The following is a 17992-nucleotide window of genomic DNA, read 5'->3' as shown; positions in this document are numbered from 1 at the left end:
TTCCGTGAAAACGGTTGTTGTAACTGGTTAGTCATCTCAGGACTGTGTTACTTTATTTATTCTTACCATCATCTTATGTTTCCACAGAAATATCTATTGATGTCTTGATTGGGATTGTAATGCATGTGTAGGTTCCATTTATGGTGAACTAACATCTTTGCCCGAGAAGGCAATGGCACCCCACTCCAGTATTCTTGCCTGGAAAATCCCATGGACAGAGGAGCCTGGTGGGCTGCAGTCCATGGGGTCACTGCGAGTCGGACATGACTGAGCGACTTCACTTTCACTTTTCACTTTCATGCATTGGAGAAGGAAATGGCAACCTACTCCAGTGTTCTTGCCTGGAGAATCCCAGGGACGGGGGCGCCTGGTGGGCTGCCGACTATGGGGTCGCACAGAGTCGGACACGACTGAACCGACTTGGCAGCAGCAGCAGCAGCAGTAGCAGCAGCAACGTCTTTGCAGTGCCAGATTTTCAATCTGAAAACAGAGTATTTCCTTCCTTTTAGAATTTTTTAGATATACTGAAGTTTGCTCAAAGATTTCTTACAGTGTAGAAATGTTACGTATATCTTGTTAGCATTCTAGGTGTTTGACTTTTTTTGTTCTATTGTAAGTTAAACTCCTGTTAACATTTGGATTTTCTGTTTTTTGCTCCTAGTAAATTTCCTTTCATCTAGTAATCTTGCTAACTCACTAATTCTGGTAATTTGTGATTGTTTTATTTTTTCTTCCATTTTTATTGAGATATATTTGACATACAGCACTGTATAAGTTTAAGGTGTACAACATAATGATTTAACTGACATACTTTAGGAAATGACTCCCACAGCAAGTTTAGAGAATATCTGTCTTCTCATATTGATACAAAATAAAAGATAAAAGATTTCTTAGGAGAACTCTTAGTATTTACTCTTTTAAAACTTATATATATAACATACTATAGTTTTTAACAGATTAATCATGTTAATCCGTAGTACTTATTTATCTCAAACTGGAAGTTTGTTCCTTTTGACCACCTTCATCCAATTCCTCCTTCCTCCAGTCCCCACTTCTGGTAACCACAAGTCTGATCTCTTTTTCTATTAAGTTTGTTTGTTTTTTGAAGTTTAATTGACCTATAATACTGTGTTAATTCCTGATGCATGAAATAGTGATTCCCTATTTCTATACATTACAAGATGATCACCATGATAAATCTAGTTACTATCTGTCACCATACAAAGACATTACATGATTATTTACTGTATTCCCCACTCTGTACATTTCATGCCTGTAGCTCATTTATTTTACAACTGGAAATTTGTACCTCTTCATTTCTCTTATGTATTCCATTCATACTCCCACCTCCTTCCCCTCTGTCAACTCTTAATACCTCCTTGCTTTCTTTCTATGACTCTGTTTTGTTACATTTGATTAATTTGTTTTTCAGATTCCACATATAAGTGAAGTCACACAGTATCTGTCTTTTTCTAACTTTCTTCACTTAACATACTACTCTCTAGGTCTATTCATGTCACAGATAGCAATATTTCATTCTTATATGGCTGAGTAATACTCCATTATACATATAGACCACATCTTCTTTATCTAGTTCATCTGATGATAGACACTTAGGTTGCTTCCATATTCTCGCTATTATGACTAATGCTGCAATGAACAAAGAAGTGCATATATCTTTCAAATTAGTATTTTTGTTTTCTTTAGAAAAATACTCAGAAGTGGAATTGCTAGATCAAAGACACTTGCTCTTTGGAAGAAAAGCTATGACAAACCTAGACAGAATATTAAAAAGCAGAGACATTACTTTGTGTACAAAGGTGCATATAGTCAAAGCTATGGTTTTTCCAGTAGTCATAAGTGAATGTGAGAGTTGGACCGTAAAGAAAGCTGAGTGCTGAAGAACTGATGCTTTTGAACTGTGGTGTTGGAGAAGACTCTTGAGAGTCCCTTGGACTGCAAGGAAATCTAACCAGTCCATCCTAAAGGAGATCAGTCCTGAATATTCTTTGGAAGGACTGATGCTGAAGCTCAAGCTCAAGCTCCAGTCCTTTGGCCACCTGATGCGAAGAACTGACTCATTGGAAAAGACCCTGATGTTAGGAAAGATCGAAGGCAGGAGGAGAAGGGGACAACAGAGGATGAGATGGTTGGATGGCATCACTGACTCGATGGACATGAGTTTGAGCAAGCTCCGGGAGTTGGTGATGGACAGGGAGGCCTGGCGTGCTGCAGTCCATGAGGTCACAAAGAGTCGGACACGACTGACCAAGTGAGCTGAACTGATGGTAGTTCAGTCCTTAAGAAAACCAACCAAACCATCAGGTGGCTTTGGCCACCTGATGCAGAGAGCCAACTCACTGGGAAAAGGCCCTAATGCTGGGAAAGATTAAAGGCAAAAGAAGGAGGGAGTGGCAGAGGATAAGATGGTTGGATGGTATCACTGACTCTAGATGAATCTTCACAAACTCCAGGAGGTAGCAGAAGACAGAAGAACCTGTCATGCTACAATCCATGAGGTCGCAAAGAGTCGGACTTAGCAACAACAAATGGTAGTTTTGTTTTTAAGTTTTGAGGAACTTAACATCTGTTTTCCATAGTGGCTGCAATTATTTACATTTCCTTCAACAGTGTACAAGGGTTCCCTTTTCTGCACATCCTCACCAACACTTGTTATTTGTTGTCTTTTTGATAACCATTCTAACAAGCGTGAGGTGATATCCCATTGTAGTTTTGATTTGCATTTCCATGATGATCAGTGATGTTGAGTGTATCTACTGACCATCTACATGTCTTTGAGAAATTGTCTGTTTAGACCCTCTACCCATTTTTTAATCAGGTTGCTTGTGTTTACTGTTGTTAAGTTGTATGAGTTCTTTGTATATTTTGGATATCGACCTCTGATCAGAGGTAGTTTGCAAATATATTCTCCTATTCAGTAGGCAGCCTTTTAGTTTTGTTGATAGATTCCTATGCAAATGTGTGTGTTTGACATAATCCTATTTGTTTATTTTTGGTTTTGTTTCCCTTGCCTGAGAAGACAGATCCAAAAAATAATTACTAAGACTCATATCAAAGAATGTGCTGCCTGAAGGAATCTATAATTCTTTTCCCCTTTCTGACACATTCATGTCCTCTGTGAATAATGCCATGCATTTCTTCCTTTCTGATCTTTGGTGTCTTCTGTATCCTTGCCTTGTTGCATTGGCTGTGACTTCCACTAAAACGCTGAAGAGAAATAATACCAGGCATTCTGGTCTTGTTCTGACTTTGGAGGAAGACTTTCAATATTTCACGTAAAGTATGTTGTTTGCTGTAAGTTTTTTAAAACTCAGATCAACTATGTGTCCTTTTATTTCAACTTTGCCAAAAGTTTCTGTTTTGAATGGATAGTAAATTTTATTTTTAAAAAGTCTTTCAGCTGTATACTAAAATTTGCTGTTTTTCTCCAAATCTGTCTTCAGATCATTGTCAGTTGTTTGCTTCCTGGCCCAGGATCCCTGTGCTCAACATTCCTAAGTCACACCTATTGCTTTCCCATGCTGCTGCCCCATTGTTCTTGTTCAGTAGCTAAATGGTGTCCCACTCTTTGTGACCCCGTTGACTGCAGCATGCCAAGCTCCTCTGTCCTTTGCTATCTCCAGGAGTTTGCACAAATTAATGTCCCTTGGGTTGGTGATGCTCTCCAGCCATCTCATCCTCTGTGGCCCTCTTCTCCTTCTGCCCTCAATCTTTTCTAGCATCAGAGTCTTTTCCAGTGAGTCAATTCTTCACATCAGGTGGCCAAAGCATTGGAGCTTCAGCTTCAGCATAGTCCTTCCAATGAATATTCAGGATTGGTTTCCTTTTGGATTGACTGGTTAGATCTCCTTGCAGTCCAAGGGACTCTCAAGAGTCTTCTCCAGCACCATAGTTTGAAAGCATCAACTCAGTTTGAAAGCCCCGAAGGGCTCACCCTCCTTTATGGTCTAGTTCTCACATCCATTCATGACTACTGGAAAAGCCATAGCTTTGTTGATCTTTGTCAGCAAAGTAATGTCTCTGCTTTTTAATATGCTGTCTAGATTTGTCATAGCTTTTCTTCCAAGGAGCAAGTGTCTTTTGCTGTGTACTTGGCCCCAGTCACCCAAAGGACTTCCTATTGGTCACCCCACATCCAAATCCTGTCCTCTTCTTTGAGTCTCATATGAAATGTCTGCTTGACATTTCAAATCAGTAGGGAAATGGAGAACCCTTTTATAATTATCATGACAATTTGCTATCAAATTTTTTACAGAATAGAAACAATTAACTGAATCCCTATCACACATTAAAAAATATGTACTCCTGCACTATTTATTTAAAATTTTTATAAGGATTTCAAAACTAAGTGCTATACACACAAACATACACTATGAAAGTTCCATTCAAAAATAAGACAGGATAATGTTTTCATTTGGAGGTAGAGTCTACATAGTATTTTGAACCTGAAAGCCATAATGGAAAAGAATGGCAGATCAAGTATGTGTGAAATAAAATTTTTTCTTCATGAATGATACTTAAAATGAATAAATTGCCTGTGGAAAGTGTCGGCCACATATTTACCAGGCAAAGGGTTAACATACCCTGTATCCAAAGATTTTCAACCCCACCATAAGAAAAACAGCCTTATGGAGAAGTGGGGGCTATGGACAGTCACCTTAAGAAATACCACATGACTACTAAACATATGAAAAGATGCTTACTAGTAACCTTACTAAGTGATCAAAGAAGTTTGAACACCACCAGATTCAGATTTTCCCACTGGCAGAAACAAACCATCAGGTTGTCAAGGCTGTGAGAGAGGTGGCCTCACTGAGTGCCATCAGCTCCAGGACCGTGCCAACAGCCCCAGAATGGAATGCCTTCCCCTCCAGGATCTTGCCATCTACAGGGAGACAGGAAGACCAACTACAGAATGTGATCTGTACAGGGGAGATACGATCTCTCTAGTGAGGGCCTTGTAGGGAATCCCGAGTAGTTGGCAGTGATCAGGGAAGACTTCAGGAGGACAAGACATGTGGCACTAGTGGTAAAGAATCTGCCTGCCAATGCAGGAGACACAAGAGACTTGGCCTGGATTCCCGGGAAGATCCCCTGGAGTAGGAAATGGCAACCCACTCCAGTATTCTTGCCTGGAGAATTCCATAGACAGAGGAGCCTGGCGGGCTACAGTCCATGTGCCTCAAAAGAGTTGGACACAACTGAGTGACTGAGCACAGATGTGAGCTGAGACCAGGACAAAGAAGAGGTGGGGACAGTCCTGTGGAGCCAGGATGCAAGAGCACAGAGCCTGTCCCCAGGATGGGTGGTGGTCATGCCCTCTTGTAGGGTGGAAAGCTGGCTGGGACCACCACGAAGCAGCCAGGGAGCAGATCAGGAAGTGCCTGGTAAATCTTGAAATAAGACTTGATTCAGCCAGTCAGTGGTTCTCACATTACCTTTTGGTTTTGCAAGTAAATGCACTTGGGAGGCTCCACAAGCATTTTATTCAATCTCCTCTTTAGGAATATTTTTTGCTAGTTTAAAGCTTGTAAAACCAAAGAAATACCTACACCCTCAAATATTTTGCATACCAAGTTTTATCACCTTAACTGTGCTTCCAAAAGCCTGATGAACATGTTTTGGTGCAGACCACAGAGGAAAGCATCTGTCACTGCTGTAAATACAGTAGAACGTCATACAAATGTGTCATTGTTTGGGAAGGTGGAGCCAACTCTCTGGAGTCCTGCCCATACAAGGCAGGTATAATCAGAGCAGAGTTAGCCTGAAAATCAGGAGAGGCTAAGGAGCACCAGCTCTGCACAGAATCTTCAAACACTGAGAGTTCATAAAAAGGCACGAGACAACTTGTGGTAGAGTTTCAACACACAATAAGTGATTTTCAGTGCTTTTTGTCTGAATTTGGCATTTGTGATAAGGAGGCAAGAATTTCTTAGATAGTTGTTAATCCCATTCAACTCTGAAACAGAAGTCTTTTTAAAGTTTTTTTTGATGTGGACCATTTTTAAAGTCTTTACTGAATTTGTTACCGTATTGCTTCTGTTGTTTTTTATGTGCTGGTGTTTTGACCATGAGGCATGTAGGATCTTAGCTCCCCCAGCAGGACTTGAACTCACATCACCTGGAAGAGGAAGTCTTAACCACTGGACCACCAGGGAGTTCCCTGAAACAGAAGTCTTAACTATTCCCACTCTTCTGGACTTCCTGGATCCTTTGAATTGAAGAGCACTTATTCTCAAATCAGCCACGTGAATTTTTTTTTTTAATGTGATTTCAGTTCATCCATTCAACACATATTTGAGTGCCTCCTGTCCACCAGGTGCCAGAGGGCACCATGCCAAGCACAAAGGATACAATAGAGTGTAAAAGTTCATGTTCTCGGTCCTCGTGGAGCTAGATGCTGATCAAATAAACCTTCAAGCCAAATTAAGATGTCAACCAAACAAGATGTCAGCCCTGGTAAGTGCTGTCAAGGGGAGACACCCAAGTGCCTGAGGATGTAGCCTGGTCAGGGAAGTTATGGGAGGCGCTCCGGAGGAAGTAAAGCTTGCGCTGTGGTCATGAAGATGGGTGAATGGAAAGAGGAGGGCAGGGAGCAGGCGGCTGGGCCATGCCAGCTTCCAGCTTTGTCCTGATACGGAGAGAACTGGAAGCCCTTGATTTTGAAGAGGATTAAGTGCTGTACCCTATCCCAGTGATTGTAGGGCACACCTTTTTTTTGCATCTTCATATCTCCAAAATCAAAGTGTAATTAGCAGTTTTTTCTTTCTGAGCTAGACGTAAAATAATGATACATACAACTAGAGTTGATGAAATATGGTGATCAGGTTTTGCATTTTTAAGAGATTACTCTGGATGTAATGTGGAGAACAGACAAGATTATCTGCATGGATCAGGGTTTTCTTTATATTTCAGTAAAATGCAGAAACCTGCTCCTGCTGCTGAGTAATGGTAATTTCACTTTTACTTATACCTCACTGTCTAATTTAAAAGTTCTCCTTTTATCAGAAGAGTTTCTTTGTTCATATAATTATTATGAATCTGAAATTATCATAAGATCTACATTTAAAAAAACCTTGTATTCAATAGATAAGTTTAAATTGACAAACAGATAAAAATCTGTACAGAATGTCCCTTGATAAAAGGGTTTTGGGGGCTTCCCTGGTGGTACAGTGGTTAAGAGCCTGCACTTCCAATGCAGAGGGCATGGGTTCAATCCCTGGTCAGGGAAGTAAGATCCCACTTGCCCCCACAGCCAAAAAATAAGAGGGAAGGGGAGTTCTGCTATGGAAAACTATGCTAACTATACTGTGAGTAATAGGGATCCCTTGAGGGTTTTTGCAGAGAAGAATGATCAAAACTGCCGACAAAACTCTTAACTCTGGCCACAGCAAAAAGAAGTCATGAGGGAGAGGGAGGAAACTTCATGGGGATGAAAGGAGGGAAGCGGGTGATCAAACTCTTGAAACTCCCGTTTTCTATTTGGGGAAGAAGAAAATGGAGATTTAATTTTTACTTTAACTTGTAATCTTATAACCATCTAAAAGACTTTGTGAAGTAAGATATACAAATGATTAACATGATTCCCTTCCCTTCTTTTATCCTAGTAAGCTTCTTTAGTTCCAAGATAAGTCTTTTCTCTTCCATAAAACCATTTTGTCTCTTTGTTTTTTTTTTTTTTAAAGGAAGAGATTAGCATTCAAAAGTAAAAAACGGTACACACATTCCGACCCTTTGACACTGCCCTCTGTCTCAGCGGCCGCCCCCAGCCCCTCAGTGACTGGTGCTCCAAGTAAGACACTCTGAAGAACCTAAGAGACAGTTGCGTACATTTTTAGTGCTTTAGTATTTTGCTTACTCTTTCAGATTTATTTTTCCCAGTTAGTAGACTTTAAGCATCCAGCCAGTCCATCCTAAAGGAGATCAGTCCTGGGTGTTCATTGGAAGGACTGATGCTGAAGCTGAAACTCCAGTACTTTGGCCACCTCATGTGAAGAGTTGACTCACTGGAAAAGACCCTGATGTTGGGAGGGATTGAGGGCAGGAGGAGAAGGGGATGACAGAATGAGATGGCTGGATGGCATCACTGACTCGATGGGCATGAGTTTGAGTAAACTTCGGGAGTTGGTGATGGACAGGGAGGCCTGGTGTGCTGCGATTCATGGGGTCGCAAAGAGTTGGACACGACTGAGCGACTGAACTGAACTGAACTGAAAGGATCTTAAGTGAAATATAAATTATTCCTCAACATTACCTTTGAATACTGCTTTACTTTGTTTTGTTGGTTGTTTCTTGGAGGGAGGTTAGTAACACCACGCTCCCTCTGTTAATAGCATAACAGAGGGTGAATACATAAAGACACAGCAAACACGTCCTCATTATAGTATCCACTGCAGTGTCATGTGCCTTTCACATGAGGAGTGTGCATTTGGGAGTAATTCTGCCAAAATAGATAGGCGTGTGTCTGATTTGTGGAGAAATTGGCCATACAACCCATGTAGCTCTTGATTATGGATTGAATTATGTTTTTCCCAAAAAAGATACTTTGAGGTCTTTACCCCATTACCTCAAACGGTGACCTTATATAGAGATTGCAGATGTTACTAGTTAAGTAGGGCGGACCCCAAAGCAGTGTGACCACTGTCTTTATAACAAGATAGAAGGCAATGTCATGACCAGGGAAGAACTGAAGTGATGCCTCAAGGAATGCCGAAGGTTGCCAGCAAACCACAGAAGCCAGGAAGAGGATTCCTCTACAGGCTTCATGAGGGAGCGTGGCCCTGCCAACGCTGTGGTTTCAGACTTCTAACCTCTATAACTATGAGACAATAGATTTCTGTTATTTTAAGCCAGCCAGCTTGTAGCAATTTCTTAACAGCAGTCCTCAGAAACCAACATAGTATATGAGGATATTCATGGCCACTTACTCAACTCACCTGAATAGGTCAGTGGAAAAATATAGTTGTATGGATCCGCCAGTCATTGCATGCCTCGCCTTAAGTCGCCATCTGCCGCGTGCGGTCCCCCGCTCTTCCCCTTGTCACAGTTAATTGGACCAAGGTGGAACCTGTCTCTGGGCCCGTGGCTCCTTCGCTAGCCAGCAGCCATGTGACATGTGTGGCCTGGTGTGGAAAAGAGTTGAACTAAAAGGCTCAAGGGGATATGATCAGTTAGCTGCAGGGAAGTGAAATAGAAAGGTAAAGAGGAAGCTCGAAAAGGCCATTCTTTTTTTTTTTTTTTAAATTTTTTAATTTTTTTTTTTTTAAATTTTTTAATTTTTTATTAGTTGGAGGGTCGAAAAGGCCATTCTTAACTGTAAGCTACTGGCCGAGAGAGGAGCAGAACAAAAGACACCCAGGGCAGAAGAGAAAGGACCATGGGGGTGGGGGTGGCACAGAGGAGGGGGCGTGGAGCTCAGCTCTGGTGAGTTGGCAGCTTGCCTCTCTACACTCATCCTCACCTTTTAATGAAGAACTCAACTTTGGGAGTTCTCTGATGGTCTAGTGGTTAGGACTCCAGGCTTTCACTCCTGTAGCCAGGGTTCAATCCAGAAAAAAAAAAAAAAACTTTTAGTTGGGCTTAAAGTTGCCCGGCCCATAGCGTACACGACCCACCATCCTGCAAAGTGGGTGGTTGTTCATTGGCTCAGTCGCATCCAGCTCTTTGCGACACCATGGACTGCAGCACGCTAGTCTTCCCTATCCTTCACCACCTCCCAGAGCTTGCTCAAACTCACATCCATTGAGTCAGTGATGCCGTCCAACCATCTTGTCCTCTGTCGTCTACTTCTCCTCCCGCCTTCAATCTTTCCCAGCATCAGGGTCTTTTCCAGTGAGTCAGCTCTTCGCATCAGGTGACCAAAGTATCAGAGCTTCAGCTTCAGCATCAGTCCTTCCAATGAATATTCAGGGTTGATTTCCTTTAGGATTGACTGGTCTGATTTCCTTGCAGTCCAAGGGACTCTCAAGAGTCTAGGTATGAGCTTGAAACTAAGTATTCAGGACTTGGAGTTGGGGGTGGGGCAGGAAGAGGGCATGGCCTTCCCATATGGCTGCTGAGAGAGAAAGCCCGGGGCCAGGGGTTGGTGGACAGGGAGGTCAGCTCAGCCCCTGCCTCACCTAGCACAGTAGCCAGGCTCCCCAGAGTGCAGGAAACAGCGCTCTCTGCCACTCCACCGTCCCCACGTGCTGTCCCTTTGTCTCTCTTCCTTCCTGTGTCTCTTGACCTTCTCTGCATGAAAGTGTCAGTCAGGTCCTTTGGATTCCTCCTCTCCCAGAATGCCCTCAGTCTTCATCATGAGGAAGCCTCTGGAGATAATGACAGGCTTCTTGGCAGGTCAGTCTTCTGAGTCTTGAGGCTCCACAAGAGGCCAGGAGGGGAGCGTCTGCAGCTCTAGGCTGGCCTCCCTCCGCGGCAGGAATTGGCCCGGTCTCACCTGCTCCTCTCCCCGAGGCCTTGGCCGCTGCTTCTCCCTTCCTGTCCCTGGGTCTCCGTGTTCTGCTTTATGCTGCCCCTACCAGGTGCCCAGGGCTGGGCCTCAAGTTAACTTCCTCCAGACAGGGGACCTGATGTTTTCTTTCAGCCGCTGGTCCCTGTTGGGGAGCTTTTTTCCATTAGACCTCCCTACTGGCTGGACAATCCTGTGTATTGCTCGTCCTTGGGTCAGGTGTCGAGTTGACCCTTTTGCCCCCAGCGTCTGTCTTCCTTCTTGTGGTAACGGTGCCCAGATTTTCCTCGGAACAACGCTTCCCTCCCCCTCATCACACAGGATTTGAATAGTTGGATGCCACATTGTCAATGGCCAGGTGACATGGAGAACCCAATCCCAGCCAATTAGATGCCAAGACTGTTGAGAAAGGTGTGTTCCCTTCACGTCTGCTGGGAACTGTAATGATGTCAGCCACGGCGACAGAGGAAGAAGCAGCCAGGAGGTAAAAGGCAGAGCAGGTCTTTGCGGTAGGGTTTGCAGCTCCTGGAGCCTGCTGGTCCCACTCTGTATAAGCCAGTGAGGTTCTCGTTTTCCCTCAAATCAGATTGAAAGGGTTTTCCATCACCTCAAACTGCAAACGTTCGGACTGTTCCCAGTCAGATGGCCCCCTCAGTCCAGACGGCAGTGGCTGGGGTGGCCAGCCAGGCATCACCTGTAGAGCAAAGTGTTCTGGGGAAGGGCAGCCTCAGAGACAGGAGGCTGGGTGAGATGGGCATTTGGAAGTTCAGCATCTCCAGCGTGAATAAGAGCAAGGCAAGATCAGGTGGCTATTGTGAGACAAAAGTTAAATTTAAAAAAAAAAGAGTAGCTGTGAAAAGCAGGTGAGCAGATACATGAAGCCTTCAGGAGCCCTGGCCCATTGGTAACTTAGCTGGCACACTGCGGCTCTGTATGTGAACCTAGACCAGCTGTCTAGTGGACGGCTCCCAAAACCTGGGCATAAAAACTGCCTGAGTTTATGGGTTGAATAGAGGGGCCCAGTGCTGAGTAGTGTGTGTTTGCTGAATTAAGTTCCTCCCACCCTCTCTCTCAAAAAACTACCTCTCCCAGATACTCCTCACTAGAGATCAGCTATGTTTGAGAAATCATAGCTCAATTGAAATTAAAGCAAGCAAACAAAGGAGATATTTGTGTAGATGTTCTAGGCAAGTTTACATTTCACATTAAAACACTTGCATTTATTTAACAGTTCCGTTCCAGCTGTTTTATAAATATTATTATAGTATTCCAACTAGAAAAATAGTATCACTCCTTTAAACATGATTGACTTGCTTAAAGCAAACAAATAGAATTCTTTTATTAGTACCTAAAAATCCTAGATTTTGTTACCATTTTAAATAAAAAAGAAAAACTTAATTTCTGATAAAAGCTTGCAAAACATCTTTTTTTTTTTAACGTCTTTTTTAAGTGTTAGAAAATGGCGAACTCAGACTGATTCAGAAGAGAAACTTTATGAAGGTTTAGGGATTTATGAGCTAGTTTGAACTAAGTCTAGACAGCTAAAGATCATTGTTTTTTTTAGAAGCAGTTTTGGCAAAGCCATAAATCCAGTGGAGGGAGAATGGTGGGAATTATTGAGATGGGACCCAGGGGAGGCAGGAAACAGCAATGTGGTCAAGGAGAGTTTGTAAATAGTAACCAGTTTTAGTAGTTTGATGTAGTAGTTAAACACATGGATTCTGTGAGCCGGCTCCACCATTCTCTAGTGATTGGACTACAGGCAAGTTACTACCCTTTGCCTCAGTTTGTTCAACTGAAAAATGGGTCTATTAATGATACTGCAGAGGCTATGAGAAACAAGCTAATCAACTTCAAGAGCCCAGGACAAGGCCTGGCACATTGTAAGTGTGCCATATATTTAGTAGTGCTCAATCATTCAGTTGTGTCTGACTCTCTGAGGCCCCATGGACTGTTGCCTGCCAGGCTCCTCTGTCCATGGGGATTCTCCAGGCAAGAATAATGGCCTGGATTGCCACTTCCTACTCCAGGGGATCTTTCCAACCCAGGGATGAAACCCAAGTCTCCTGCATTGGCAGGTGGATTCTTTACACTTAGCACCACCTGGGAAGCCGGTATTTGGCAGTAGTAGTAGTAACCAGTTTGGTTTTTTTTTTTTAATATTTATTTACTTGACTGTGTTGTGTCTTAGTTGTGTATGTCAGATGCGATCTTTTGTTCTGTGCACGGACTTAGTAGTTGGGGCTCGTGGGCTTAGTTGCTCCATGGCATGTAGGATCTTAGTTCCCCGGTGGGATCTTAGTTCCCCGACCAGCGATTGAACCTACATCCCCTGCATGGCAATCTAGACTCTTAACCCCTGGACCACCAAGGAAGTTCCAGTAATGAGGTTTTTGATTGGAAGTGGAGAGATTTAGTAGTAGAAAATACTCATTCCTTTAAATAATAAATAAATAAATAATGCAAGCCCTTGCATGGAAATCCATATTTATTGAGCTACTGATGCTCAGTTATACAGAATTGCACCACTTCAATTAGGCTTTTAGTTTGCATTTGGCTCAAAAGTGGTTGTAACCTTAGGTTGGTCAGTTTAAATACTGTGATTCCCTGCTTTATAGACGCACAGTATTTACATCCAAAAGTTAATGCATACAAATCAATGAGGCTTTGTTAAATAAAACAATAGTTACTGCAACTTAGATCCTGTGACCAGTTACACATGATTAAAATTACTTCCCGCATCCATATCCACAGTACTCGTCCCCCATCTAATGTCTCAACTAAAATGTTACACTTGTGGGGACTTCCCTGGAGGTCCAGTGGTTGAGCATCCACCTTGCAATGCAGGGTACTCAGGTTCAGTCCCTGATTAGGGAACTAAGATCCCAAGTGCTGCAGAGCTCCTGAGCCCACATACCACAAATAGAGAATCTGTGCACCTCAACAAAAGACCCTGCATGATGCAACAAAGAGCTCTCGTGCCTCAAGGAAGACCTAACACAGCCAAATAAATAAATATTTGAAGAAGAAAATTACACATGTGAAAAAAAGGCAAAAATACTAAACCTGTGCGTTTGGTATTGCACATGCACTATGCCTGAGCAAGCCGGGGGTTCACAGTGAAAATCTACAGCTGTAGAAGCTTTAGAAAAGGATTTACAAAAATTGTGTTTATAGTTGTGTGTGCAGTGGGGTGGGGGGGGGGTGTCTACAACAAAAAGTCTATTTTCAAACAATTTTTTAAATATTTATTTTTGATTGTTGATCACTTTACAATATTGGTTTGATTTCTGTGATACATCAACATGAACTAACCATAGGTGTACATATGTCCTATGTACAAACAATTTTTTAATGATTTCACTCTTACTTTTTAAGTCAGTTAAATGTATACTTTAAAAAAAAAAAAACCTCAGTGAAGAACACATGGCATCTGACAGGACTAAAGCCTCCTTTCAGAATTCATCACCTTGCGCCTCAAAATCAGGTTCCCTTCCAGACTGGGTTTAGCGTTTTCCTAGGCTCAAGTCGCTGGCTCCTCCCTCCTTGAATTTACCCTCTTCCTTCCTTTATGTCCAGCTGGACAGCTGGAAGTGAAATCCTGTCCTTCCTCCCTTTGGACTCTGGTGTTCACCCCTGTCTCCCTCTCCACTCCCACATCGCTCTTTCAGACCCTCCACGCGGTGCGACTACTTTGCCCTTAATTTTTCAAATACTGAGGAGAAAAGGCCGTCGATCCTCATTATTCACAGACTCCACATCTGTGAATGTGTCTGCTCCCTTGGGAAATAACACCCACCCGCCCCGCCCCATCAATATATTCCGGATACTTTCCCAGTCACCCCTGGGGCACACGCAGAGCAAAGATCCAGCCCACCTTGATCGAGTCCACCAGCAGGTTCCCAGCGGACACCAGTCAAGGTGGCGCTCCACCTCCTTGTTCCAGCTCATTCTGTCAACAAATGTCCTCCTCACAGTCTATTTAGTGCCATATTTTCCTCATTTGTGTGCTTTTTGTTGGTGATTTTTCTCTTTAAAATGGCCAAATATAGTGCTGGAGAGCTGTCCAGTTTTCCTAAGCACGGACTGTGGTGTGCCTCACAGAGAAAATACGAGTCAGATAAACTCCATTTAGGCCTGAGTTATAGTGCTGTTGGCTGTAAGCCCAGGGTTAATGAATCAACAACGTATATTAAATAAAGTGTCTAAGCAAAAACACACATGAAACAAGATTATGTATTGATCAGGGGAAAATGGGACCAGAGGCTCTAGGTACCCATCTCTGTGATTCCTCTAGGACAGAGATTCAGGATTCCCTCACTCAGCGCTGGCGGTGACTTGATGGAACCTAAATAACTGAACCAGCTGAGCATACACGTACACACATGCACCTGAGCTTTTCAGAATATGTGGTGCCTACATTTCACCTGCAAGATGTTGATCTACACAGTCTGGCCCCATTTCTTTTTTCTTTCTTTTTTTAGTTGCGGCACGTGGGATCTAGTTCCCTGACCAGAGATTGAACCTGGGCCGCCTGCTTTGGGACCATGGAGGCTTAGCCACTGGACTACCAGGGGAGTCCGTGGCCCTATCTCTTAATTTGGCTCCTAATACTCTTGGCAAGAACAAGATCCCTGTTCCAAATTTTTTTCCCTGAACAAAATTGGCAAATTTTTTCTGCTCCGAATTCATTTCAGCCACTGCCCCTCCCCACTCTTTCTACCTCCTCTCCTTTGATGGAATCTACTGGGGTTCGGTTACAAGGAAAGGCGCATGACCTAGCCCAGGCCAACCATTAACCCACCTGTCTCCACGATGGGTGTGGGAAATGACACCAACCAGACTAATATGATCATTCCCTGGGATTTTTCACCCTCAATTAGAGTTATTTTGCTTTAGTGGTTTCATCACTGAGTCGTGTCCAACTTTTGTGACTCTGTGGACTATAGCCTGCTGGTCTCCTCTGTCCGTGGAATTCTCTAGCAAGAATACTAGAGTGGGTTGCCATTTCCTTCTCCAGGGGATCTTCCTGACCCAGGAATTGAACCTGGGTCTCCTGCAGGGCAGGCAGATTCTTTAGCAACTGAGCTACGAGGGAAGCTTTGGGAATCCTCAAACTGGGTGACGTAGGCTTGGACTTCCTAGCTGCCAGGGTTCCCTCTGCATGAGGGGCACGCACCTGCGGTGGAAATTCATGAGGCCAACAGCAGAGAGGAGCAGAAAACAGGAGAGAGTGAGCCACTGATCTGATGCTGTCCTTTTGCACCCCTGGACCATGTCCTGCCTCAGGCCAGCCACACCACTGTCTTTCCAGGTTACACAAGCCCACGCAATTGCCTTCTTACTTAAACTACTCAGGATTGAGTTTCTGTCTCTCGAGACCAGCAGTCATGAGTAATACACCCAGACCTTTCTGATCTACCTAGAATGGCATTGCTCAAAGCCACACATTTCTGCCTCACTTGGATTTATTTCTCCCTAACTTGGATTTATTTATTTGCAAAAGTTAGTATACCTGAATTTCCTTCTGTGTATCTTCTCAAGACAGTTGTTGTCTGGAAAGGAGCTACTGTATAGCACAGGGAACTCTATTCAGTGCTCTGTGGCAGCCTGGAAGGGAGGGGAGTTTGAGGAAGAATGGATACATGTGTATGTATGGCTGAGTCCTTTTGCTGTTTACCTGAAGCTATCATAACATTGTTAATCGGCTATACTCCAATATAAGATAAATTTTTTAAATTATAAGAATATATATATATATATATTTTTAGAGTTAAGAATATATTTTTTAAAAAGGCTATTTGGGATAGACAGTAAAAGAGGAAACAGAATTGAGAAGCTGAAAAGGAAATAAAACAGGAATAGAAATGTTGTGGCGCACCCCTAAGGGAAAGTAGAGAAGCAGAGGCAGGTAACCAGGACCTTAGAACTTCACCAAGCCAGGTGGGTGCAGTCATCTGCCAGCATTCTGTTGTGTCTAAGGTGTCTGTGAGCTAAGCCCCTGCAACCTTTATGGGGGTCCTAGGTCCGTCCAGTCAAAGCTATGGTTTTTCCAGTAGTCATGTATGGATGTGAGAGTTGAACTATAAGGAAAGCTGAATGCCGAAGAATCGATGCTTTTGAACTGTGGTGTTGGAGAAGACTCTTGAGGGTCCCTTGGACTGCAAGGAGATCCAACCAGTCAATCCTAAAGGAAATCAGTCCTGAATATTCATTGGAAGGGATTGATGCTGAGGCTGAAACTCCAATACTTTGGCCACCAGATGTGAAGAACTGACTCATTGTAAAAGACCCGGATGCTGGGAAAGGTGGAAGGCAGGAGGAGAAGTGGATGACAGAGGATGAGATGGTTGGATGGCATTACAAACTCGAGTTTGAGCAAGCTCTGGGAGTTGGTGATGGTCAGGGAAGCCTGATGTGCTGCAGTTCATGGGGTCGCAAAGAGTCAGACATGACTGAGTGACTGAATTGAACTGATCCTCAGGTAAGGGCTTCCCTGGTGGCTCAGTGGTTAAAAAAAAAAAAAGAAAAAACTTCCTGCCAAAGCAGGAGACATAGGTTTGAAGCCTGGGTTGGGAAGATTCCCTGAGTTTGGAAATGGCACCCCAATCCACTATACTTGCCTGCGAAATCCCATAGATAAAAGGAGCCTGGCATGCTACAGTCCATGTAGTCGCAAAGAATCAGACACGACTTAGCAATGGAACAACAGCAACAACAAATCCTCAGGTAAACATCTCTTCAACTCACCCAGTGTCACCTCTGTCCTTCAGTCTTTGCTTATGATGTGCCTCCACCTGGAACACCCTTTCCCCCGTGTTTGCTTAGTTATTCATCCTGTTCTCAGATCTACCTTCCTCTCTGCCCAGAATCCCCTTAACCTGGCCTTTTTCAGGGGATAAGTTTGAGGACAGAGCTTGAGAAATAATGGATCAAATATAGGTTACCCCCAAATTTTCCATTTTAAACATCCATGTGACCCTGGATAGTGGCAGTGAGCAGCATGGAGTCATCAAAGCAAAAGTAAATGTTTGAATAAACAATAAGACACTGAAGAAACTGTCTCTTGACATGGTCACTGACAAGGCAACATCCATTTCTTAGCATCTAGAGATTGATGGTGGAAAGATAATTTCTTAACAAGAGACAGCAAGTGGGAATTAGCCTTTATGAATGTAAGCTGTATAGATTCTAGGCTGTGAGAACCTAAGTCTACATTCAGCTCACACATGGCCATGAATCTAGCTCTTAGCACAATGCTGAGTACATGGTGAGAGTGAAGGATTCAGTAAATATTTGTTGGATTAAGAAATATTAATCCTATTTGCTAGAATATTTTAGGAACAAGCACAGAACACATAAATGGCACAAAGAAAGGAAGTGGCCCTCATGGTAGGAAGTCACATCATAAGAAGGATTTCTTCAAGATGTGACTCTGGGATTTGGATTTTTAAAAAGGGGAATAGATCTTTCCGAGGGAAAGAATTCTAGGCAGGAGGACTGCATTTTAGCAAAGTCACCAAA

At 43.2% G+C, this 17992-nt stretch overlaps 1 protein-coding gene across 1 annotated transcript in view; it reads left to right on the top strand.

Moving 5' to 3' along the window:
* FBXO36 (F-box protein 36) overlaps window positions 1-17992 on the top strand; it is a 92745-nt gene that overhangs the window by 7624 nt on the left and 67129 nt on the right. The window lies entirely within an intron of this gene.

Source organism: Cervus canadensis, chromosome 24 (assembly GCF_019320065.1).
Source record: "Cervus canadensis isolate Bull #8, Minnesota chromosome 24, ASM1932006v1, whole genome shotgun sequence".
Classification (NCBI taxonomy): Eukaryota; Metazoa; Chordata; class Mammalia; order Artiodactyla; family Cervidae; genus Cervus; species Cervus canadensis.
Note: the sequence above shows the minus strand (reverse complement) of the source record. Positions and strands in the feature narration are given on the sequence as shown.